Here is a 25134-nt window from a genome sequence, read left to right as displayed (position 1 = left end):
CTGGGTGCATAGAGCGTCCATCACTTCTGGAATCAACCTCTTGATACAGTAATCAGAATTAGAAAGGCTCATCGTTCACTTACCCTCATCCTTTAAAACTTTTCCATTTAAGAAAATCGATGAACAGATCCTTTCTTGTAACTCGCTCCTGCACTACGTCTATTTTTATTTATTTTTCTGATTTGGCAGGGCTCAGCAACGCTGTCCGGGATTTTTTTTCCCCCCTTGCTAGAGCAGATGCGGGGGTGGGGGAAGCAGGGGCTGGGCTCCAGCCTGAGTCAACCCCACCGGGACCTCCACCCAGAGCGCGGCGGGGGCCAGGAATCGTGGTGCAAGGAGCCTCACTGGCCAGTCGGTGCAAGGCTCCACCTGCAGCCACACCGCGGAGGTCCTCCCTCTCTCCGCCACGCTCACTCACATTCACACACAAACACCACAGTCCTCCTTTGGGTCGGAGAAGACGCCAGCCAAAGGAGGCGGGGTTGCAGGAGGAGAGTCCGCTCTGCGCAATCCAGTCCGGGACTTGGCTCCGCCCGGGAGCCACGGCCTCTCCAGTGACAGAGGAGTAGTGAGCGGCACCGGGTGAGGCTGCAGCCAACTCCGCTCCCCGCGCACTCTGCTGCCCAGGCGCTCGGGACGCAGCAGCGGCGCTTCTCTGCGGGGCCGACCGCCCGCGATGCCCGCTTAGGAGCGGCAGCAGCGGCCAGCATCGCCACACCCGCGGCAACAGCGCTCGCGGTCGTAGATCGGGGCTACAGCGTGCCCCCTGTCCCAGCCCCCACCCCGCCCCCCACCCTGAAATGACTTGTTAATCCGCGCAGACACCACCGAAGGGACTCACCGGAGTGGAATCCAAGTGGAATTTGGATTTGGAGAAGAGTTTCTTGAACATTTACTCCTTCCTTGTTGGTTTTTTTTTTTCTTTCTTTTTTCCTCTCCCGTTCTGCGCCTGTCATTGGAGATGAACACAGCGCGTTGGCTTCCCAGAAAGTAGTCGCCGCGACTGTTACCCCCAAAGAGACAAGCACACATGTAGGAATGACAAAGGCTTGCAAAGGAGAGAGCGCAGCTTGCGGCCCGGAGAGATCTCCTCGATAATGGATTACTAAATGGGATACACGCTGTACCCTCCCGCTCCGAGCCCCGGCCGCCTGCCCGTCGATGCACCGAAAAGGTACGGCAGGGGCGCCCCGGCGCGCCCCACCTCCCTGGCGGCTCGACTCCAGCCAGCGGGTCCCGGGGCCGCGGCCGGCACGCGCTGTTGGCTTTGTGGTAGCTGCGTTTTATTTTGTCTGGTGTCTGTCTCCCGAGCGTTGCCCGGCCCTTGGGGAGCAGTCGTGAGCCCAGCCCGCCGCTCCTCTCCGCCCTGTGCGCCGGAGACCGCCAGGCTCCGCGTTGCGAGCTTCCCCACCCGCGCCGCGCACTAGCCCGGCGCCGCCCGGGACCGCGACCGCGCCGTGCTGCCTAGCTGGGGAATGTGTGTGCAGGACCCGGGGCTCGTCCTCACTTTCGGGCCAGCAGGGAGCAGAGAGGCCCCGGAGAGGGTGGGATTCTCCGAAGCGCCCGGTCCTAGTGCAAAAGCTGAAAAAAGGGTTCTGCCCTCGAGGGCTGGAGGACGTTGGGTAGAAGAGCGCTGTTTTCGCCCAGCACTAGGTCTGGGTTCTGTGGTGGGAGAAGGGGTTTCGCAGAGACGGTGGGAAAGCGAAGAGAATCTTTTGTTGTCCGCTCGGGGTCTGGGCTGGGCTCTATGGAGTGCGAGAAACTTGTAATGGCCCTGGTACCCGTGCGCCCTGCCACTTGGTGACATCCCGGCTTTCGCGGCCGCTGGCACCAGAGGTTCCGGGCTTTGTTTGCTCGAATGAGTGCCCAGGAACGGTCTCCTCCCGGTGTGGCGCGGCGCCCCCCGCCCTGGGTCCTCTATCCCCCGCTGCAGCTCCCTTCTGGCCGGCAAGGACAGCATCTGTCGCGACTGCGTCCCCCTCTAGCACAGAGCCCGCCACGCTGGGGCCGGCGCCCGGGGCGCTCTCCCCCCAAATCTACGAGGTCCCTCTACGGAAAGGAGTTGTCCCTGGAGGGGGAAGGATGGAAAGATTTGCAAAAGATGACACAGTGCTTGCTACCCAGACAAGGGCCCTGCCCCGGCCACAGGTTCTGGATGTCCGAAGTATTCGCCGCGTCCTAGAGAGCGGCCTCGGGGGCAGTGAGGCGCTGGGGAGCTAGCCCGACAGTGCCCACCCTCCCTGTATGACCCGCTGGGGTGGCAAGTGTCTCTGCTCCAGATTCTCCGCTTTTTTTCTCAGCTCCCCACTGTGGCATACGCAGCAAAGCAGGATCCTGAGGTCCGCTCCCTCCTCCCACGACCGGAGCGGTACAGGGGGAGCCCGGGAGCAGTCCCGAACTTGTGCGTTTCGGGAAAGGAAACAGGATTCCGCTCTTTCCCGTTCCCTCGCCGCCTCGCCACCCCTCCGCCCAGCGCCGCCTCCTTTTGCAGCACGGGGTCATTCGACCAGGCGCTTCTGGAAAGTTTCTGAAAGCCAGGGGACACGGGCACGACAGGAATGGGGTCCAGCCTGTGCAGCCCGGGGGAAACCGAACCCAGAGGGAAGCGGGTGGACCGCCCAGGATGCGGGGAGCTAGGTGCTGGTCTACAGACAGTGGCTCCCCCGCCCAGCAGTCAATTGGGTTGGGGTCTCAGCGCTGCACTTGCCGGTCCAGTCGAGAAAGCGGTGGCGAGGCGGAGGGAAGGGAAGTTCAGGGGCAAGATTCAGGATGCTGGTGCGGCCACTGGACAGTGGCTGGCACACGGGTGCATGTGGACACGGGCCGGGACTCGCGGGCTTGTAAGTACCAGTTCCAAGTGCAACATCCCCAGCCTCCCCCTGCCACGCGCATTTTTCCAGCCGGCGGGTTTCCAGGGAGGAATGGTACAAGGAGCCAGGTGTTCCTGGAGCGGGGGAGGAACTGCTGTCTTCACAGCCAAGGATAGCACTTCCAGCAGCGGCCTCCCCCCTGTATCGCAGTGGGCAGCCCCAATGGCCGTTCCAGTCGGTCCTTGGGAGCAAGGTGGCTGCTTTGAAAATGCGGTGGCCAGTGATGGCCAAGGTGGGACAGCTCTCTGGTTGCGCTGGATGGAAATCAAGTCGCTACTTACTGTGATGCATGAAAGGTTTAAAACACAGGCGAAGGCAGACGCAGACGCAGACACACACACACACACGCGCGCGCGCGCGCGCACACACACACACACACACACACACAGACACGCAGATGCTTACCACTTTTAAGCACAACTTTCTTTGCCTCAAATCTGAAAAATGTTAACCCAGTTGCAGTGTTCTGCCGGCAGATCTCAAGAAAGCTATGTAATGCCCCCCAGCGCTGGTTTTTAAGTCTTTCCGGGGTAGGCAGGTTGAGCGTCTTTGCCTTGTCTTTCTCTAATCCTGGTAATCGTCAGTCTTCCTTCAGACACACATCTTGGGCATCAAGTCCACTCTGATGGCAGGCGAAAGACTGTTGGCTCCAGACACATGAATCCTTTATTTAGGCTTTTCCCCCCAGAGTAAAGATGCCTGGGCTCAATTCTGAATGAAAATATCATATTTTTACACCTTATCCAAATGGCTACGAGGGGTCAAGATTGCAGGCATTTTGTATTTTTGTTAATACCCTGTTTAGTCTGTACGGAGCAGTTTTATGATTTACAGTAAGCTTTGATTAAACTACTCCAGGCACCAAAGTTAATTATTAACCTAACCTTAAATACTGTGGCAGACCGGTGTCTCCACCTATCAACCTAAACTATCTGTTAAAAAATAATTGCACTATCTCAATTTGGCTTACCCGTGCTTGTTTATATGGTGACTTTTGAATCTTGAGTAACCCCCACTCTGACTTATGATCTTGGCTTTAGGATATTCTTGAATGAGGCACTTTGCAAACCAATCCGAAAGCAGGAAAGAATGGAGTATCAGGTTTAAAACCTAATTTCTGTGTTGCGTCTTTTTTCAACCGGATAGAAAGGGAGCGCTCTAGTTCCTGTTTCTTATTTACAGTGTTTGTGTGCTGACAGTCTTCCCGAAGTGTTGTGCATTGCAACTATCACCCTGGAGAGATGGGCCACACTCTTCAACAATGCATATAATATGTAAATTCTCAGCAGCCACCCAAAATCATTGTCTCAGGAGCCATCTGCAGAATATACTTACTGGATAAAACAGCTGCATTCCAATAGGTTAAAAATTCCTGAGAACTGCAGTAGAAACCCAAGTAAATGTTGAATAAATGAACGAAAGAAACAGTCACACATAACTCACATTTCTCCACTTAGAGTGGACATGTCGTCTTCCCCCCTACCGTGGCTTCCAGTGAGTGGTTCTTATAAAGTGGCAGTAAGTGCAACTCTTTATTGACACACACAGCGACACACATACACAAACACACAGCCCTCAAGTTCTTTCCAAGTCTAGTGAATGCTTTTCCCATCATTAAAAAAATATAGCATTTGCATTTTGAGTAGGCGGATAACATTGCTTAGTATGTTGAATCAGAAGGATAGCAAGAATTAGAAGACTGTTATCTTCACTGAATAAAAATAAGGCACCCAAATTAAGAACTTGTATTAAATTCAAAATAAATACTCATGCTTTAAAAGCCAAGGGGTAATTGCACTACCATATGAAATGGAAGACAAAATACTGTTTTGAACAAGGAGGTAAGGCAGATAACTTCACTATGTGTACGCAGTGCCTCAGCTCTTTTCGGAGCAGGACAAAACAGTGATCACGGGAGAAGTTTTTTAGAACTAGATTGCCAAAAGCGAATATATTCTCCCATCTTATTTGTTTGCAGAAAGGAATCACAGAACAAGCCAAACTAATTGCAAATGCTTTCATTAAGCATCTGCCGTTTGCAGCATACAGAGCCTGAGAGAGAGACTGCCTGTATCTCCCTCTCCCTGCCCCGCCCAGGCTTAGACAATTTATTGTCCTCTCCTCAGAGTGGGTGTTCCTTGGGTGTTCCCGCTTCCAGAGGAAGGTGGAGCCTGGAAACGTCCTGCCGTGCCCTCCCATATTAGAGTCCCCGACTCTTTTGAGGTACCCTGGAGCCAAGCTGTCTCGGAGATATTTCTATTCTTATTCCGGAGTGAAGGCTTTTCTCATCAACTGAGCTATTCTCTGCTGGCAACCACAGGGTTGCCTCCTGGGGATATGGTAAGGTAGGGGAGGGAGGGAGGCATTTAATCCCTCTGAAATGGGCAAGTAAGATGTCATACCCACAAGCCTCAGGGGGAAAAGGGCGCACAGGATACTTCTCGGCATGGCACTATGACAGCAGAGCATATACACGAGGGTATCCTGCTTGTAAAGCAGGTGAGTTCTTGCAAAACTTTTTGATTAGAGTAATTCTAATTACCCTAATGGCGCGTGTCCTATAAAAGTGCCAGGACTCACTACAGTGTTGCCCAAGCAGCCTCTTCAGCCCAGACCTCTCTCCCGGGTCAAACAGTAAATCCTACAGGGTAGGTTGCTCTTCTTGGATCTAATAGGCGTCTCAGACTTAACATGTTCAGAGCACCCCATTCTGGCTCTCTTTCCCCCAGGTAGGCTTTTCTTATCATCTTCCCCATCTTGGTAAATGGCAGCGCCATCCCTGGAGATGCTCACATGTGAAAACTTGGGAGTTATCCTTGACTCTTACATCAGGCCCCCCTCGACCGCAGCGGCAATGCTGCTGGCCCCTCCTTCTAAAGCACGCAGGCCTCTTCCAACTCTTCTGTCCCTGGGGCCCTCGCTCACACTGGCCGAGCCCCCGGGTTCCTGTGCCAGCCTCCCAGCTAGTCCCCCTGCTTCGCTCTTGGCCCCCTACAGTCTATTCTCAACACAGCAGCCAAAATGATTTTTTTTTTTTTTTTAAATCCAAGCCAGATCAGATCACTTCTGCTCAGATGCTTTCCCATCTTCTACCAGTAGAAACCAGAGTCCGACCTATGGCCTCGGCAGCCCTATGCCATCTGCGCTCCTGTCCCCCCATCTCTCGGATCTCCACCCCTCTTCAGGGTTACACGAACATGCCAGGCATGTGCTCGTCACCCTGGCCCTTCCGTGGCCTGGGATGGTTCCCTTCCCAGATAGCGGTGCAACTTACTCTGCACATTCTTGAGGTCTCTCTGCAAATGTCACTCCCGCAGCGAAGCCTTTTCTGATCACCTTCTTTACTTCACCCTGTTCCCCAAGACTCTGTACCCCCCTGGCCTGCCTCATTTATTCCCTTCTCACTTTTTACAGCCTGACGATGTTGTTCTCATTTATCTTCTGTCTTCCACTAGTACATAATGCCACAAGGCAAAACTTTTTCCTGTGCCACTCACTGCGGCATCTCTAGCACCTAAACCTGTCCCTGGCACACCACAGGCCCCTCATAACAGGTATTCGTTCAATTAATTAATTGATTAATCCATCAAAAAAGACTGACTTTTTGCAAGCATCTAATCTTTCTCTTTTATCTGCTCTTCTTTCTCTAGCTTATGTTTTCATCCAATGAAATACTTCTCTGTGTGTGTGTGTGTGCACGCACGTGCGCGAGCGACACTGTCTTCCATGTACACAGGTGATTTGTCTCATGTACCATTAGTGAAGCGTTCACTGCGGGTTGTTTTCCCAGTCCTGGTGATGGATTGGAGCCTGCTCATTCCCACACTCTCACCCAGTCCCCTTCTGTGGCCAAGAGCACACATCTGTGGGACACCTGGTTGAAGCAGGAGGGAATCTTAGTTAGGTAAACGCAACTTGCCAAGAAACAGAGCTAGGAAGACAGCCAGCACTTATGGGGATTAAGCTTTTGACCTTGGCCTCATTTGTTCTGCATTCTAACCACTGGCCACAGAACTGTTGTGCTTTTTTGGAGTTTGCTAATGGTACTTTTTAAAATTCACCTTTCTGGCAGGAGAAGATAGTTCGCTTATGAACCCACAGTTCTGCCCGGTGCTGTGCGAACTGTGCTCGAAGCTCCTGTACTCGGAGGTCCTGAGTTCCAGGCTCTTACTACCTTGGAGGAGCCACTTAACCTCTCTGAATCTAATTTATTTTCAATAAAATTTGTGAATAGTAAACCTATGCCTCCCACCTTACAGGAATGCTGGGAGAATATGAACTCACAAATGTGAGTGTATTCGGTAAAATACGAAATGCACTCTGAAAACTAGGAAAATCTGATGCTAATTCCTTTCTCCCCACCCCAGACCCTGTGCCTGGCAGAGATCTTGCTTCATCCTCTTCTAAATCAGAAAAGAAAGATTATATTCTGTGGATGTCACATTTTCATATAAACCACATTATGAAATTAAATAACATCCTCAAATTCATTGGAAATTGACAGTCTTCACAGAGCATGGAGAGCAGCAACCCTATCCATCAGGACGCCAACCACCTCAAGGGAGGGCGGCTTTCAGTGTGACCATTAAAGCGGGCAAGGTCACTGGCGTGGCACTCTGCCAGGCATTGTAAAAAGTAAGGGCATTGTTTTTGCTGAGGTAGGTCCTAAAACAGTTCATGTCAGTGTAAGCATTAATGTAGGACAGACGTGTCAGGGTGATCCAGGGGCAGGAGGAAAGGAGTTTGGATCCTTGCCGTAACAAGGGCGAATTCACCAAAATTTAGTGTCACTGGGTTTATGAATGTGGAGGGACTGTCAGGGGAAGGCAGTGGGCAGCGAAAGGGACAATGCAGAGACCACATTTCTTAGGCAGACACAACACGCTGGGATTTGCATCCCCCCCCTTTTTTTTTCTTTGCCAATTCCAAATAGTGTGACTTTGAGCCAGTTACTTCTCTATCTCAGTTTCCATCCATAAGATGCCACTAGGATGCTAATGTTGTGGTTGTTGAGAAGAGTAAATATGACAACATCCGTAAAATTCATAGCCCAATGCATGGCACCCGAGACTCGCTCATTAAATATTAGGTGTTATTTTTATCTGGGTGACAGAAGTCACAGAGAGTGCCCTGCTGGGGAGAGTAAAAATGGTAACAGACAGAGATGGTACAAAGGAAGCCACCTCTGGACGAGAAATAAACATTCACACTGTGGGCTGGCCACGGTGAAGCTTGTGGGGAAGCATGTGAACGAGTCACTGGCGTGGGAAGAGGAGTCGTGATCCTTTTCCTGACTTTGGATATTGAAATCTCACACCCAAACTGTGGCAGAAAAAACATTACACCAATAAAACCACTGCAGGCAGTACAAGACTTTACATTAGATAAGAGCCTAAAGGATGACTGCTTTAAAAAAAAGGATCGCCTTCACTTATTAACATCTAAAAATAAAATACACAATCTGCCTGCATTCAAGAATCTGAGAGCAGCCTGTCATGTTGGTTCAGGGACGAGGTGAACTGACCCCAAGGACCACACCTGTCATAGGCCAGAACCTATCTGCTGACTGCTCCGGGAGGCTGTGGCTGGGACTTCCGCCAGAGGGCCTTCATAGTGGCCATCCATACACTTGCTGGGTCACCCTTCCCTGGCCAAGCCTGAAATCAGTTTGGGAGAACAGCAAATCTCCATGGAGAAGCAAAACACTACCTTCGCCACCAAATGTAGCAAGCAGTTGGCTGACCCCAAGAGAACTAGTATCTACTCCACTGACTGGTATACTGCCCTATTACCTGACAGAGGACTCAAATGATTCATACAAGTTCTTATCAGCGAGCAGCATCTCACTCCTAAAAGACACAGCGGAAGAGGCAATAAAATAGTACGATCACCACAATCCCCTGACGGACTCCCTGGCCTAGAATTATAGTTATTTTCATCCAGGAGGGGAAAAAAAGGTCTCTTAAACTTTGTAAGTGGAAAGAGGATGTCAAGAGAGTGAAATAAATCAGCAATTAACATGCCCCAAAGACTGAAGGGCCAGGTCTTCCTAGCAGCAAGTGTGCTGACTGTGGCTTTGAAAATATGGTTAGACGGGTGTTTGTACACACAGCCCGTGGACCTGAGGTTTTCACTGAGCGCGACTCGGCACTTTCTAGTGGTTTCCAACGAACCTGTAATTTCCACCTGTAGAAAATTTAATTCAAAGGATCCACGCCAATTAAAAAAATTGAGAAGAATCTCTAAAACGGATGCTCTTTCACCCTTCTCTCATCCCTTCGGCCCTCCGTGGTTAAAACCAAGCCTTTGCCACAATTCGATTGGAAGCATTTCTAGAACACAACAGCATCTGTCACTGAACACAGTGCAAACATGCCACCAGAAAACCAACATTTTAGGAACTGGGAAGAAATAAAGAATATATTAATTACGGTTGGATGTTAGATAAGAGTTTTATAGACAAGAGTTCTGTGATGGATCCATTCTTCTTTCCTTTTTTTTTTCCTACTCCCGAATCTGTCTTTAAGGACAGTATTCAATCTTGTCATTAATATTGCAGGAACTCCAAAGCTTCCCCACCCCTCCCCCAGACTCCCAGTGTCCTTGGACGAGGAAACTGAGAGAATACTGATTGAGCTGGTGAATGGAAACGTTCCTTTCCTGAAAATGGAATGCTTTATGAAAAACTGCATTACACACACACACACACACACACACACACACACACACAAACCCCACTCAAACAATCCAACAACTGTCTCTCCTCCTTTTTACCCCGGAGGACCACATGACTCCATTCACATATTTTGGTGTTTGAGTGCATTTGTTCCTGGGCCTTTAAATACCCAGGTGGAAAGCCAGTCTAGTAAGCCTTTCGTTATTCCAAAAACGTGAGCATCTGAGTTCTTAAGAACATTCTCCTCTCTGCGTGGCGAGCGATAAATAGAAACCAAATTGTTTATAGCTTTCTAAACTGGAGTATATGCAGCGGGATGGCAGTTGGGTGGGTTTTTATAAGGAGAATACTTGTAAATGGTTTGCGAGATGGATTCCGTGCTAATTCTTCTCGCATCATGAATGATGGCCCCAGCTAGACACTGTCGCTGGGATCTTCATCTATTAATCATGGAGGCTGCTTTCTTATTCGGTTGCCATAGTTTCAGTGCCTCAGATAGTGTTGGGGTGTCTTGGGAAAGATCTGAGATAGACCGGGGCTCGCAAGCCTCGCAGTGATTTTGGCTGTGGGGGTGCTCTGAAAGGACCGAAAAACCACCTCTTGTCTAATTCAGCGTTGGATTAGAAGAGGCAACTTCTGAGTCTCTCTGGACCTTGTTACGTGTACATCCAGCTGATATTTACTCCAGGATTTGCCTCTTGCTCGGTCCTGCTGGTTTAAAAAAAAAAAAAAAGAATTACCGTCCAGGGACTGATGTCACTTTCATCTTTCAACAAGAAAGCCAAAGGGTGCGAGCTCTTCATTAAGGCTCTTCGCAAGTGTGGAGGTAAATGAGGGCATTCACGGCTTCGCTCAAAATTTCAGGTCCATGATTCGGCTTTGGCTCTGCAGATGGCTTAAATAAACAGAATGACCTCAGGAGGGCTGTACGGTGTGCTCCGGTATGGCGGTGGAAACATTCTGTGCTTCACTTCCGGCTCAACCTCTGTTATTTTTTTAGGGTTGACACACACTACGAAGGAGCTAGAGCCCATCTCACCGCATTTTGTGACCGAGGCCCAAGCTCTTGAGTATGTGAGAGCATCTCTTTCCTTTTCGTCATCATCATCTTTGGCTGTTTTGCCTTTAGGTTTGCGACTTCAGGGCTGATCAGGAAAAGCTGTCCGGTTGTGTATATACTGGGCGACTGAGTCAAGAAAAGGCGGGGAGGAGTGAGCTGCTGCAAGAAGGAGATGCACACACTCAGTGATGTATGTGCTCCGTGGGTGATGGAGAACACAGCTCTCCTTTGTTAGGTACACTGGGCCTCGTGTCACAGATACTGCTACACTTCTTAATGCTTTAGTTCCCATTTCTCAAGTGGACTTTCAAGGACTCCTACCAGTCTAAGCCAAGCCATTTCATTCCTTTGTAGATTAAAACATAAAATAAAACAATCTCACACTTGAAGCAAACAGCACTGAATTCAGGACATGCAAGGCAGCAAATAAAAACCCAGGCAGATTCACAGGGAAAAAACCTTGAATTCATCACAAATGGGTCTCATCTAGAAAATTAGTCACTTTTTTTTTTCCTTACTAGAAAATGACTGCTTTTTATTGCAGGGTGAGCTTCAAAGCAGCCGTTTTAAATTTCCCCAGATCCAGCCTGCCAAAATTTTTGCGTGAGATCAACAAGCATTTTTAATGCACGTGCCTATTATATTGACCCGTCCCCTACGCAACCGCACTAAATGATTGATTTTAGAGGCCAATAATTTCAAGTAAATTAAAAGGATAACGTGGCCTTAATTGCTACTGGCTTCACCAGGCTTCTGGGCACCGGAATTCCTTGAGGAGAAACACTTTTAAGTGTCACAGCAGTTTCTGATCACGTGGTCTGCTTTACCCACAGGCTGCAATTACACCCCCTCCAGCCCCCATACCGCCTTTCTCCCCCTCCCCCTCCCCTTCCCAATATCTCTGGGAAGCAAAGAAAACATGCATTTGTAAATTCAGTAAGATGGACCTCTGATTATTCAACAGGGTAGAAAATAGGTCTTGCTCATTTTACAGTATTCTCCTACGTGAGTTCTTTTTTGGTTTGTGTTTTTTTTAAAGTCATAGTGATGGGGAGGACAGTGGGACTAATATTTCAGATCAGAAGCTTTTTTTCATTGGAAGAAGAGTTTGTGTGAATTCAATTGGCTGTCCTCTTGGCAATAACGAGATTGTGATTACTCTTTGGTGTCCGGGCAGACACAGTATCGCACACGTAGCCTAAAGAAAAGTAAGCAGTACTTTTGTGTGAATGTCAGTCAGATACAATGTGGACTTTAATTAACCTTAATTAATGATTTCTGATTACAGATTTTCTTTTGTGCCTCCAAGACACCAATGCCTTGGAGGCTGTATTTTCGTGGAACACTTCCAGACAGCAGTGACTTGAACATGCTTCCATTATCTTGCCGTGCACACCATACTAGGTTCTTATATGAAAAATGTGATTCTCGATCATTTGCAAAATGGTCAAGCAAAGGAAGAAGTACCACTTGAAGGACAACTGAAATTTATTTGTGATATAGAGCGCTTCCAACCTTTGGGGGGACCATTTTTCATTTTAAAGGAATCTACTTATCAAAACTGATAATTACTGGCTCCTAGGGGGACCAGAGGCCCTTCCTCCCCAAGACTGAATGGGACTTTGAGTTCTTTCAAATGAAAGAACTGGCGCTGGTGGGCCAAGTGGGATTTCCTTTACCCAAAAGTACCTGTTACCATGTGCTAAACATAAGACCAGAGAATACTGAAAGCACAGGAGAGAAATAGGTCTTACTTTTGGTTAAAAGTACTTTTTCCTGTGTCATGAGTTCTACAACAGGTATCAAGAAGCTGGGTCATCACGTTAATGCGCTACTTATGTTCAACTTTTAACTACAGGGTCTAATAAAAGTTAGATATATTAATTAGATATATTATAAATTTCTTATTTAAATTTGTGTGAAAAACCATTCTGTAGCTTATATAAAATTCTAATAGCATATAGCCCATCTAGTTTAGCATAATTTGTGCTTATGAATTATAAATGCTTCACTTTTACAATTAAGCTTACCAATCTATACGCATCATAATGAGAAATTATCTAAGTTAAATTGATCTGTCGTATTTCCTGTACTGTGTTCTAGGGTAGTGATTATCTAAGATAATTTTCAAGATGGTTGTCCCATTGCATGCAATACGGTTTTACTTTTAGTGGAAATAAAGTCAACCCAAGATCCCATGCTTGCCCAGCCAAGGGGAGATGCTAATGGTATCAAAAGTAGAAAGAACAGAGTAGTTCCCTGTGTAGCCAAGAAAAAAGGTAACAAACATCCATTGGATACTTTTCTCTTTGAAGGGATGTACAGAGTACAGGGAAAGGTTTCCTATTCAAAAGTCAACTTTTATCTACAAGGTGTTTCCTCTCATTTGTGGCGAGGGGAAGTTCACCATGTTGAATATGCTGATTAATTAATTCTCGTGGGATATCTTGGAGGGTGGAGCTTTCGTTCCCATATTTTGTCATGTCCAGAACATAAGACCTGTTAATATTGCCCAAACACATCCGCTCCCGAGAATGAAAAGGACAACATAATTGCCTTTGCTGTTAGAAAACAGCCACATCCAGCTCCCCAGCAGCTCCTACAACTGCCAGGTGTGCAAGAGGAGGCTTTGAAATGTTGTGAATAGCTTGACATTATCACAGTGTTATTGAAATGCAAATTCTTCCAAGCAGAACTTGAAAAGGTTTTAAATGTAGGACTAGGACAATATCACTTCTTGCTTATTGTCGACCTTACCTAGTGGTAACTCAGAGTGCTTCTTCTATTAAAAGTAATCATAATGCATTTGCATATTTCATTGTTTCTCACTGCCCGTGTTTCAAGTGAAGACAGGCCTTCCGGGGTGGTAACCTCTGGGGGAGAGGATGGACGGGCTTCCAGCAAGGAGGTGCAAACACAGGACTGTTCTACCTCGGGAGGCTATCGCATCCCAAAATCAGGCTAGCTGATAACCATCAACATCAACAGTAAATAACAGTGTTATTAGGAATAATATAGACCTTACTTATAAGGATATTTTTCAAGGTGCATTTATAAACATTGCCTCATTGTATATCATTACAACCTGAGTTAGGCAGGGCAGGGATCGTGATGCCCAATTTAAAGATGAGAGAGCCAAGGTTCAAGAAGGTCAAATAATTTGCCTGAGTATACCACCGATGAGGGAAGGGCTTGGGACAGGGTCCCCAACCTTCTGAATCTGAGTATTTTGCTTCTCCACACCACCGCGCTGTTTCCTCAATGCTTAAACAATTCTGAAACACAATTACAGCCTCCCAAGCACAGCCACTGTCACGTTCTGCCTATTACGCAGAGAAGGAGCTTTCCAAGGACGTATGGTGTCAGTACGACTAGGACCCAGTGGAACGCCATTTCGGGACACTGTCCCCAGAGGCTCTTAGGGTCTGGGGTGGTCCTCTGAAAGGAGATCAACTGAAAAATGGAGGATATTTGAGGATGTTTCTGATGGGGACTCCGGTCCTGTTTTATAGAAGGGACACAATAAACAGCAATGTCAGGTGTAAACTCTGACCGTGGTACAGGGCAGATCCAGAGGGGCAGAAAGATGAACCAGATACTGTGGCAGGAATATCCTCCTGAGGGCTCGTAACCTGTACCTAATAAAACATGTTTCTAGCAAGGAGTTAACAGACCGTCTTGGTCAACGTGGGTGGATCTTCCCTCCAACAAAGGTCATTTTATTCTCTGGTCCCTGCTACCAGGTCTAGTGAAAGCAGCGGAGTGTACAGGTAGCACTTACTCTAGGCGAGTTCTCGATACTTCAGAGACACCGTGATGACCTAGTTGAGAATGTATTGATCAACTGTGTACCCGACAGAGGCCAGACATTGGGCGTTCTAGCAAGGAAGGCAGATAACGTGAAAAATCACTTTGGTGTAAGGTCTGACGGTTCTCCAGCCCTAAAGCAGAGTGGTTTGCTAAGCTGAGGTCCTTGGCTAAGGATGCTAAGAAGGACAGGAAGGAGAGCTCCGCCCAGCTGGGAGGTGAGGCAGGACCTTGTGAAGGAGGAGGCATCTGAGTTGTGTAAAGGAGATTTCAGGAGGTAGGAGTGGAGGGAAGAGCCGTGCGTCTAAGGGAAAAGTTGGAGCGAAGGCCCAAAACAGGGAAATGGAGGACTTGGTCCCTGCGCAGCAAGGGGGTCCTCCTGGCGACTGGCGGGGGGGGGGGGGTTGGCGTGGAAGGCCGAGGACAGAGGGAGATTGAGAGCTTCCTGTGAAGGGCTCTCCCCTGCTCAAGAGGGGGACCCGGCTCGGCAGGAGGTTGAAGCTTCTTAGCAAGAAGATGACATCATCAGATGTGTGTTTTAGAAATATGAATCTGCTCGCACTGTGAGTAGAAAAAAGCAAACAAAGCAAAGACACAAAGCAAGATACAGCCGTCAGGACGTAGGGACCAGTTGGACGTGTGGGGTAAGGAAGGAGGAGGAGGAGGAAAAATGGCTCCATGCTGTCCTATCAGGGGAACCGACTGGATAGCGGGAGCCAGTGGAACTCAGGTTTGCAGACAGAGTTCACATTTCACAGCCGTCATAGCCCATATTTAAATAACATATAATAGGCCAGACACCAAAGCCTAGCCCTACCGTGCTCACACCCAGCTCTGTAAAGGGAGCGCTAAAGATGTTGAAATTCGGAGCGTTTAAACTGTCACATTTGGCCTTGGCAGCTGGGGCCACTTTCTCCCAGGTTAGGGAGGTTAATACCGTTATAGGAGGTGGATAACTTGAGGAAAACCGAAGCACCATCCAGCGCATCTATAAAAACGGGTTACACAAGCGTAGGAGAGGGGAGCAATGACGGTGCGCTCGTGTGAGCTCAGAAACCAAGCCACCTGCTCCCTGTCCCTTTCATTCTGCACAATTTTACTTCATCCAAGTGTCTGAACTCTGAAATTAGACATACATGCATCGGTCCCTTCCTCCCCACCCCACTCCGTGCCAGGCCAATTTATATGTGTTTACCTCTTACACTGCCTTGTACAACTAAAATGTTACAGACGACGTAATTCACAAAACACAAATAACACCTAAATTGTGTTGTTTACTTAATAACACAGTGTTCGCAGACAGTGAGGCCTTGTCGGCTGCTCTGTGCTAAAATTGGACACTGCTTATATAGTGGAAGAAAAAATGTGTTTAATAAGATTTCACTTAGGAAGAAATAAATCTTCATTACATCAGTGATTGAGGTATCACGGGTTTTAGTTTATGGTTTCAACCTTTAGATAAGGGTCAGTATAGCACAGCTGTCCAACAGAATCCCCTGATGTCCTGAAGGGTTGAAAAGAACGAACATTTACGCTATGAAAAAGAATCCTAAAAAGATGGAGATTCTATATTTACCCTTCACATCACGTTCTTCTTTCAGGGGTTTCTAAATACAACTTGTAACTGGGGAAGTTTTATTCTGTATTTTAAGAAGAGGTTGAATAACAGAAGTGAAACAAAACAGAATGAGAGTCCCATCAGGCAGCTCTAACAAATGAAGTGAGTTTCGAGAAGGGAGACAAGTTTCATACTTATTTTTAAAAGCCGATTCAAATTAAACATTAAGGCGTATTGCATTATGCGGGGACCCCGTACATGAGTTGGTGTCAGAGCGCTGAGAGACTGAACCAGAGAGTATTTACCTATTGGCATCCGCCCAGTTCTCCTTTTGGTAGCCTCCTGTCACTTGTTTCCAACTTGTAGGCTGCCCTCTAGTGTTACTTAATCTCAACACAACCGCTTTTGTTGGGCTCCCGTGAAAGGTGGAAAAACATACACAGAATGCCCACCAGCTAGTCAGCGGTGAACCCGACCCCGCTGGGCACCGTCTCTAAATACGGCAATGTGGTTTGAAACATCGTGAGCAAATCTGAAGATGCCCATCACCAAAGCTCTTGGTGGCACACGGGACAACAGCGTCCGGAGAAACCCACGCCTTGAGACATGCGCACTGAAGTCGAATTCTGAATACGAAGTCAGACACTGAACAAGCGCTAGGATGTTACCGATTTCACTTACGTGTTGCGCGCGCGTGTGTGTGCGTGCGCGCGCAAAAGAGTGATAGATGATAAAATAAAACTCGGACTAAATAGGTCTCAAAGGCCTTCTGTAATAAGTTTAACTAAACATTACAACTGTTGGGGCACCTGGGTGCCTCCATTGGTTGAACGACTGCCTTCGGCTCAAGTCATGATCCTGGAGTTCCGGAATCGGGTCCCGCATTGGGGTCCCCGCTCGGCGGGCAGTCTGCTTCTCCCTCTGCCCTTCCCCACTCTCATTCTCTCTCTCTCTCTCAGATAAATAAATAAAATCTTTTTAAAAATAAAAATTACAACTGTCAAGGAAAAACTTCCAGCCACCATTGGGTGGGAGCTGTTTGGTCAGAGAGCCTCACAGTCTCTGGCATGATTAGCCCTCGGGGAGGAGTTCTCGAAGGTCAATACGCTCCCCTGTTCCAAGCCTTCAAAGACTCCATTCCAGCCCTTTGTAGATTATCCTCTGAAGATATTAAGGAGAGATGCACGCATTGCAGCCTACACTGTGGCATTAAGAACTTTCTGACAGTAGTGCCAACTCTGCTTTTTCTTGGATGTAAGAGTAAGCATACTCCAGAGTCAACAATAAGTGAAGAGAGCAGATTTCCGATTCGGTGGCTATTCTGTGCATGTACAACGTTGGCCTTCTCAGCGGGTTAAGAAGGTCACGTGACGAGGTTCTAAGTACATCAGCTCACAGCAGAATGACTGACACGAATTCAATAAAAATGAACTTCCATCAGGAAGAACAAGACCACAGGAGGGCTAGACACACGGAGACTGAAGCTGAGGGTCAAAATTCCACTTGGGAGTCAACTTCTTTTCTTCTAAAGGGCTGACACGAGGAAGTAGTTAAAAGTATGAACTCTGGAGTTTCCTATTCTACTGGCTGAGATCTTGGGAAAGTTACTTAACTTCTCTGTGCCTCGTTTTCCTCATCTGTAAAATGGGAATACTAACAGAGCCTACCTCCTAAAGCGATTCTCATGACTAAATGTGACCGTAGTAGGTACCAGAACGATGTCTGGTACATAATAAGCACTCAATAAAAATCAGCTATGATTCTTAGACAACAGGTCCTCTTATTAGAATTGACTATAATACAGTGTTTTATGTCACCAGCAGGGTATGGTTCTTGGCATATAAATTAAAACTGAAAAGACAAGATGATGACAAGATGATAGCATCCAGAAGGATCTTTCTGCCTGCTTCTGTCTCTGTCTCTCTGCTCTTTTGTACGTCAGGGCATGATTCAAAATAACTGGCTGAATCATCACGCATTATTTTATTTAGGAAATATTTAATGCATACCTACTACGCACATCAAGCTATACTATATGTTAGATCCCACTGGATATTTCCAAAATATTAAATAAAGCATTAGGTGGGGTGACTAGGTTTTGCTCCATTTCAATCTGCCTTTGTGGGGTCTCGTGCTCAGGTAGGAGGCTGAGTTTATCAGGCTTATGCCACATGCCCCAAGCTACAACTTTCTTCTGTTCTGGAAATAAAGGATATAGAAACTCCCAGGGAATAATACCTAAGATTTTATCACTGAGTTTTCGGTATACAATATTTTGATGGTAGTTAATGTATTTAGAATCACAAGATTCACGAATCTTCACTAACAAAGAGGGCCCAAAGATCTCTGTTAATTTAATATCTGACTCAAAACCACCGTATAAATACGAAAAGGTCATTTTCCACAATACAAGTTTAAGTGATTATGTGGCATTAGCCACTTATACCAATAAATTGAAAACATCGCAGTGATTCACTAGCTGTAAACCCTTGTTTTTCAGAAAACCTAACAGTTGAACCACAAAACAGCAAAGTGGGTGGACCTGCAAAGTAAATCCCCAGTCCAACCCAGCCTTCACCCCTACACTTCCCTGCGGTGTAACGAGAAGGCAGAAAAGAAGCTGGGTGATCACAGAGGAAAAACAAGGGCCAAACTGCTCATTAGCTCTCAAGTAAACACAAGTTAATTCTGGCTTTATCCATCCCGAGTATTTACTGCAATGGGCAAAGCCTAATACACAAAAATCAGGAAGCTGCTGGTCAGGAGTTGGGGAATGTGCTAACAAGTCAGAGCTTGGAGCCTGGGTACATCCGGAGATGGAGAACAGGAACCGGGGCCCCGCCTCCCTGGTGGCCAAGAGGATTGTGTTCATTTGGTATCCATCCAAACCCAGGACCATCTGACAGCTGTTTGGTGTTTCTTGTGAAATGGACTTGGGCCCTGGCCAGATGCGAGTGGACAGATGTTCACAACACAAAACCTTCACCAAAAGAGGCGCTGATTGGCACCGTCCTAATGATCTGAACAAATAAGGCAGGAGTGGGCTGGATGTGGCCACGATCACCTCAAAGCCCAAGCCTGCCCTCCCACTTAGGGGGAAGGCCTGGTGGGAAACGGCTTTCTCCACACTCGGGGATTTCGGGCGCCCCAGGCTCCTGGATATAAAACCTCCAAAAGGAATATTTCGTTGTTTGTTTTGTGTCTGTGTATTCTTGTAGGTACATGTTTAACCAATGAAACTTTTCGAGAAGGTGGCCAAATCAAGGGTCCTTTGGATTTCACCCACCTGCCACCGAGGCAGGTCCTAAAATGCAGAATTTTCTCCATGATTTTGGTTTCGATGTGGTTAATTCTTGAACAACTACTTTGTAGAAATAATTACATGTTACCTTCACGTGAACCCTCAAACAGAATGTACTTTATCTCGTACCTTTGATTGTAATCTTAGTAAGTGCAATGTGATTTTGCCCAAAGATTTTAGTTAAAATGGAGTTTTGAAAAACCTAAATTAGTTTAAAGGGACGATTTCAGGGGCAAACTGGTTTGACAATGCCCCATTCATGATTAGGTGGACTTGCTCCCACATGTACAGGCTACAATGTACTGTCTTTGATTTCAACAGTTCAACTGTCTTTTGAGTGCCTGGAGCCTTTTGAGTAGGAATCACTCTCCTCTCTTTTTCCCTCTGTTTTGCAAGCTGGGAGCAAACTTTTAACTCCTGGCTTATTACTCACAGAATCTGTTACCCAGCTAGAGACTGACAAAAAATTTTTTCTACGGCGGGATATAGTTTTATCACAGGTGGTTTAGAACATTTTACGGATGCCGCCGTGCACTATTTGCTTTCCGTGGACTCCAATCATACGTGGATTAGGACACAGAACAGAGACCAAGCTCTATGGCCCCCACTCACACTCACTAATGCCTCGCTGGCCCCACACCTTTCCAGAGATAGAGATGTAATGAAGACCCACCGTCCACCCAGATCTTGCTGGAACAGCCTACACTACACTAACCCAGCAAGAGAGGCCGGACACATTTGACTCGTCATCTCTGTAGTTCTTTCTCCCCCAAAATGATCAACTTGGGCTGACGCATGTTGAACGTCCGAGGGAATCGCACTGTGGTCTTCACAACTCGGTTGAAAGTCTCCTGGCCTTCTCCCCCCCCCAACCCCCCACATCTTACTCTCGGGATTTCCCTGGACCAATAATAACACCCCCTCCTTCCCATTCTCTAGCGTGGCTCCTACTCCCTTGAATGAAAGGCAGCTCCCACTGAAGGAGCTAGAATATGCCCAGCAACCAGCGCTGGGGCCTATTGAGTCCATTGTTTGCTCTCAGCACTGTGGAGCCAAATCTCATTTTATAGCACAGTGTGTTCTAGGAATGCCACTTCATCAGTACAACAGACCCTCTCTCCTGCTTTCCTGTTCTCCCCATTGGCTGCTGTCACCGGCAGCGCCACACAGTCCTGCAGCAGGCAATTAGGATTCGCTTCCCTCCAAGGCTCTGCTCGCCCCCATTTGCAAGGGCCCCCAAGGCAGCAGCTGCCATATTAAACAGACGCTAATGACACCAAGCGTGATCAGCCAAAGCAGCCAACATGAGGGCGTGTTGAGGATTTACTACCTTTGAGGGACGGAACCTGGGAGTTCAGAGGTGGTCTCCCTATGGTGGTTACGCTGGGGTTTATAAGAAATTCAGCTGAAACTTATGCTTGGTGCTTTTTTCCAAGTGTTTAAAAGTAAATGAGGTGGCTATTTGTGTTTTAAGTGAATGTATTAGCGAGAGTTTCCCAATACAGTCACAAAGAATAGGTCTGCTCCGAAGTCATGTAACGTATAATACATTATTCAGAGGTAAGACACCTCCTTAGTCTTCCTCTGCGAGTCTGCAAACTCGCAATACTGCCTCTGTTTTCCAAATGGAGAAGCGTCCTCCGGTGACTCACAAGGATCCTTGGGGATGAATGAGTGCTCTCTGGAGCACAGCCGGCTCCCCCCGGACCCTCGTCGGTGCAGCGAGATGCTTTTCTCCTAGAGAAAGGACCTCCACCATTGCTTATTTACCCCAACACCCACAAAAATCTTACTTCAACTTTCTAGCCTATTTTGGCAATGGTCGCATGAACATCCTTCCCTTCCTATCACCTCTGGCAACATGCGGCACCACATATGAAATACGTTTCTGTTGGGCTGGTAAAACTGCCCCCATTATTAACACTTCCTGTAATTAAGTGTAAGTGACTGTCCCCCACTGACGTCAGAAGGGCTTGATGGAGAAACTGGTCTGTGCCTGCAGGCTGAGAGGCTGAGGCGGGTGAACCCTTCTGCTGGTAGACAGGATGCAGCCTAAGGTCCTGCCTAAGACGGAGGCCCTCTCTCACCTTCCACCTTTTGGGGAACTTATCCGACTTGCCCCCTGGCCTCGTGCAGCTTTGCCGAGAGACGGGGATGGGCATCATCCCAACGGGCACGACCTTGGAGGATTTCGTTTTGTACCAAACCATCCACTGACCTGGAGGATGACTTAACAATGGGTGCAGGACTTTTCAGGGCCCTTTCAGAGGCATCACCCCTTTCACCCTTCCAAGGAAAAAGAGAAGAAACGTTCTCCCTCCGGAATAAAAAGATGGTTGAGGTAAAGTTATGTGTTCTCATCCTTTTGCCCAACTATCACGCTTTGTAATTTTCAGCTTGGCAAACTAAAACATGTTGAAAAGGACGGTTGGCTACAAAATCCTTTTTAAAAAAAGAAATGTGAACATCAGAGGCAGCCTTAGGCCGGGAATAGAGTTATTTTACACATTCTGGGAAATTTTAAAGAAATAGGAACAAAGGCCATGGCTCCCTTTGCAGTGCTCTCTCGAGGTTAATCAGTAATTCAGCCACTGGTGTCCATGACCGGGGTGGGGGCAGGATGTCTATCCTTCTTGTTGTCACCGTTCTTCTGGTCGATGTAAATGACTAAGTCCAGATCTGCAGACAGGATCCTGTGACAGACTCTAAGGAGGGTCCTTGTGGCGAACATCAGGCAGGTATTCTTTTGAAGGCCCTACCCTAGCTGTCAGAAAGCCGATGGCTCCTGATACTTGAACACGTCAGCCCAGACATCCAATTCCTTCGTAGGATTATTGATGATGTTGTTGTAGGAGGTCTGCGTTTAACTGCAAACAGGAAGCTGGTAGAGCAGACTTGTTGTGATTACATCCTTGAGGTACCTATTATATCTGAATTCAGTAATCAGGTCAAAACTTTGGGGTGAGAGGGAAGGGAGCTACGTGTGCAAGAGAAGAGGGGAGAGGGGCGGCCAGTACGCGGTCACCTGCAGAGAGGCAGGAGCCTGGGTCCAAATCCCAAAATTCACCACACGCCGGGTGCATGACCTCAGGCAAACCACTTAACCTCCCTGTGCCTCAGTTTCCTCCTCTGTAAAATGGCTTAGTAATAGTGTCTGCCTCGGGGTTGCCGTGAGGATAAAGGAGTCGATATGTGTAAATTGCTTTAAGGGCCTGTTATATAGTAAGTGCTAGATAAGTATTTCCTATTTTTACTCTTTTCCCCCAAAATCTGTTCATGTAAGCATACTGATGAGGCATAAGCTGCAAAAAGAGTGTGTGTGTGTGTGTGTGTGTGTGTGTGTGTGTGTGTCTATGTATGCACTAGAAAATATCAAGCAGAACTGATTCTACACTTAAATTGTAACACAGGCAAACTTGGCTTCTGCGCCTACCTGACCCATTTTGACACCTTCTCTACACCCAACACCCCTGCTCTCACTCCCCTCCTCCACAGCCCCCCTTCGGGGTCTCCTGCCCATGTTTTCATTGGTCATGGCCTGTACCTCATCTAACTGGGGCTTTATGAATTCCATAAGGCCCCTCCCCTTTCACATCCCCAAGAACAGAGACTACACCCGATCATTTTTGCTTTCAGAGTTACTCGTTACATGTGCTAATGGATGCTAATACTTAAAACCAGAGCTGACCCAAGGCCTCTCTTGACAATGCTGGATTCCCATTCTTAAGGGCAAGAAGTGTAGGCACAGAGCTGTTGGGGAAATGGGGTTGCCAGAGGCCTACCTGACCAGAATCTCCAGGGCTGAGGCCTGGGAATCTGCCAGAGTCAAATATCCCTCAGGTGACTGTAATGGTTGGTCAGTCTTGGGAGCCTCTGACATAATGAATCGTTCCGAGAATGACGTTTCTCGTGTTGTGAGATGATGAGACAGCCAATCTTTGGTCCCAGGGTTCTGGTGCAGACCAAATGATGTCATACATTTCTCTACAGTGTAAACCCCCAGGTGAACCTCAGGCACTGCTCCTACTGTTAGACGCAGAGCACCTGCATGCTGTGGAAGGTCTGCAGGGCACAGAGGTGTCCCCTGGGCACGCGCGGACGGGTCACCGGAGAACACCTCTCCTTCCGCATCGTCTCTGCTTTTGCTGGGATTCAGTGAAGCCAGTTAAAGACAAGGTTTCAAGCCCATGGAGCCCGACATGGGGTTCTCTGTACCATTAGGTATTATTAACATTAGCACTTTTAGAGGATTATTTCACAGACCTGGTTTCAAGTTCACGAACTAAAAGGTGGGGTGATGGTGTCAGATAACCTTGGCCAGGATCCTTCCCTTGGTAATCTCTCCTTTCTTAAAATAATCCAGACATGCTGACAGCGTGAAACTTGTGACCAGCCTTCAGTAGAGACGTTTATTTTACTTTCAAAATACAACCAAGGAGGCTCAGAAGTCACCACAGAAGTAAATAGCATGGAAATCAGTGATCTGAGATAATGGAGGCATAGTTATAACATTTATATTTTAAAATGACAGTGGCTTAAAATGCCTCTAGATTGATAACTCTTCAGCCACTGACCCCTTCCATTCAGATCCTAAAGAAATGCAGTTCCTTACTTTCTGCTCGTAGAAGGTTAGAATCCATCACTGACGATCCCAGGGTACCCGTGAGCGGCGACACCAGTCGCGACCAATGGAGTGGAGTGCGTGCTGCCACCACCTTCAAAGGTAGCACCTGCCTTAGGCAGAGCGGTGTCCATGACAGCGCATGCGCGCTGGCTGACCGTTCTGATTACCGTATGTGTACTATTAGGTGCTCCGGAAATTTATAATTTATACGTGACACGAGGGACACCGCTTGTGAATTTTGCATTCCTGTTGTTACTGGAAAAGTACTCACGTGCCACGTTCTGTTAATGATAATTAGATATGTACATCTCATTAGAAGAGGAGAGTGTCATTTCTCACTTATAAATAAAATCATTTTTATCACCTCTATCTCACGTCCCCAGTTCCAGCTCTGTTTCCATTTTGTTTCTCTGGTCAGTATTCGCAGAGGTGGAGAGAAGAGTAGCCTCTCTAGCCCGCCTGTCAGAGGGAGGACAACAGCAGAGCACTGGGTTCCAGCGGGGGCCGTCCCCATGCTGGTCCCCCAGCCTCTCCCCACTTCTAAATGACATGTGGGTTTCATGGAAGTATCCTCTCCAGAGGATACACTTAATCATCAAGATCCTTCTGCTTCCTATCTCTCTCCAGGCTTTAGCCTGAATTGTGTTCCAGTATCTGAGATCTCCATATGCTGTGGGATGGTAACAAACAGAATTTATCCATTAAGGCTAACTCCTCAGTCTCCGAGAGAGATTTTTCTTTCTTGATTAACTCTTCAAATGGTACAAGGTTATAAAGCAACCCCTTAGTCGGTCCTTGGCTCTATTAAGGGGATTTAGTATGTGTTTTCTGCCCCCTAATTTTCAGAGACATCTAAGAGATGATGTATCGTGTCCATTTTGTTGTTTGCTTGTAATGATTTTTAGTTTTGATTGATCCACCGAGAGCCTGAAAAATGCTTATTTGGCCTTCCCATGAGCTAGCCTTAAATTAGGGGTTCAGAATATTCTATGTACAAGATCACACTTTAGTTACTGTATGCTCCTTTCCAGAAGTAAAAATTGTGGGCAAAGGAGACTGGTCCTTCCAATTAACTCCTTTAGCTTCCAAGGCAGCATTCATAGGAGAACAGAGTTTAAAACTGTTTTGGATAATCTGGACAAATCCGTTTTGGTTATCCACTGCGGCTTATGAAATGGGACTGAGCAGGGCAGCACTGTTTTCAGGTGAATCGAAGCTATATAGCCTAAGAGAATAAA

At 47.4% G+C, this 25134-nt stretch overlaps 1 protein-coding gene across 3 annotated transcripts in view; it reads left to right on the top strand.

Moving 5' to 3' along the window:
* The first annotated feature begins 350 nt into the window (after positions 1–350).
* Positions 351–25134, top strand: part of SEMA6A (semaphorin 6A) — a 128061-nt gene continuing 103277 nt past the window's right edge. For 2 of the 3 annotated variants that reach the window (XM_026507799.4, XM_026507803.4), the window contains exon 1: positions 351–1174. The gene's annotated coding sequence lies outside the window, so the exon portion shown is untranslated. The remainder of the gene's footprint in view (positions 1175–25134) is intronic. The other variant, XM_057307033.1, reaches the window with a different exon arrangement.

This window comes from Ursus arctos, unplaced genomic scaffold (genome assembly GCF_023065955.2).
Source record: "Ursus arctos isolate Adak ecotype North America unplaced genomic scaffold, UrsArc2.0 scaffold_5, whole genome shotgun sequence".
Classification (NCBI taxonomy): Eukaryota; Metazoa; Chordata; class Mammalia; order Carnivora; family Ursidae; genus Ursus; species Ursus arctos.
The sequence above is the reverse complement of the archived record's forward strand: the minus strand, read 5'-3'. Positions and strand labels throughout refer to the sequence as shown.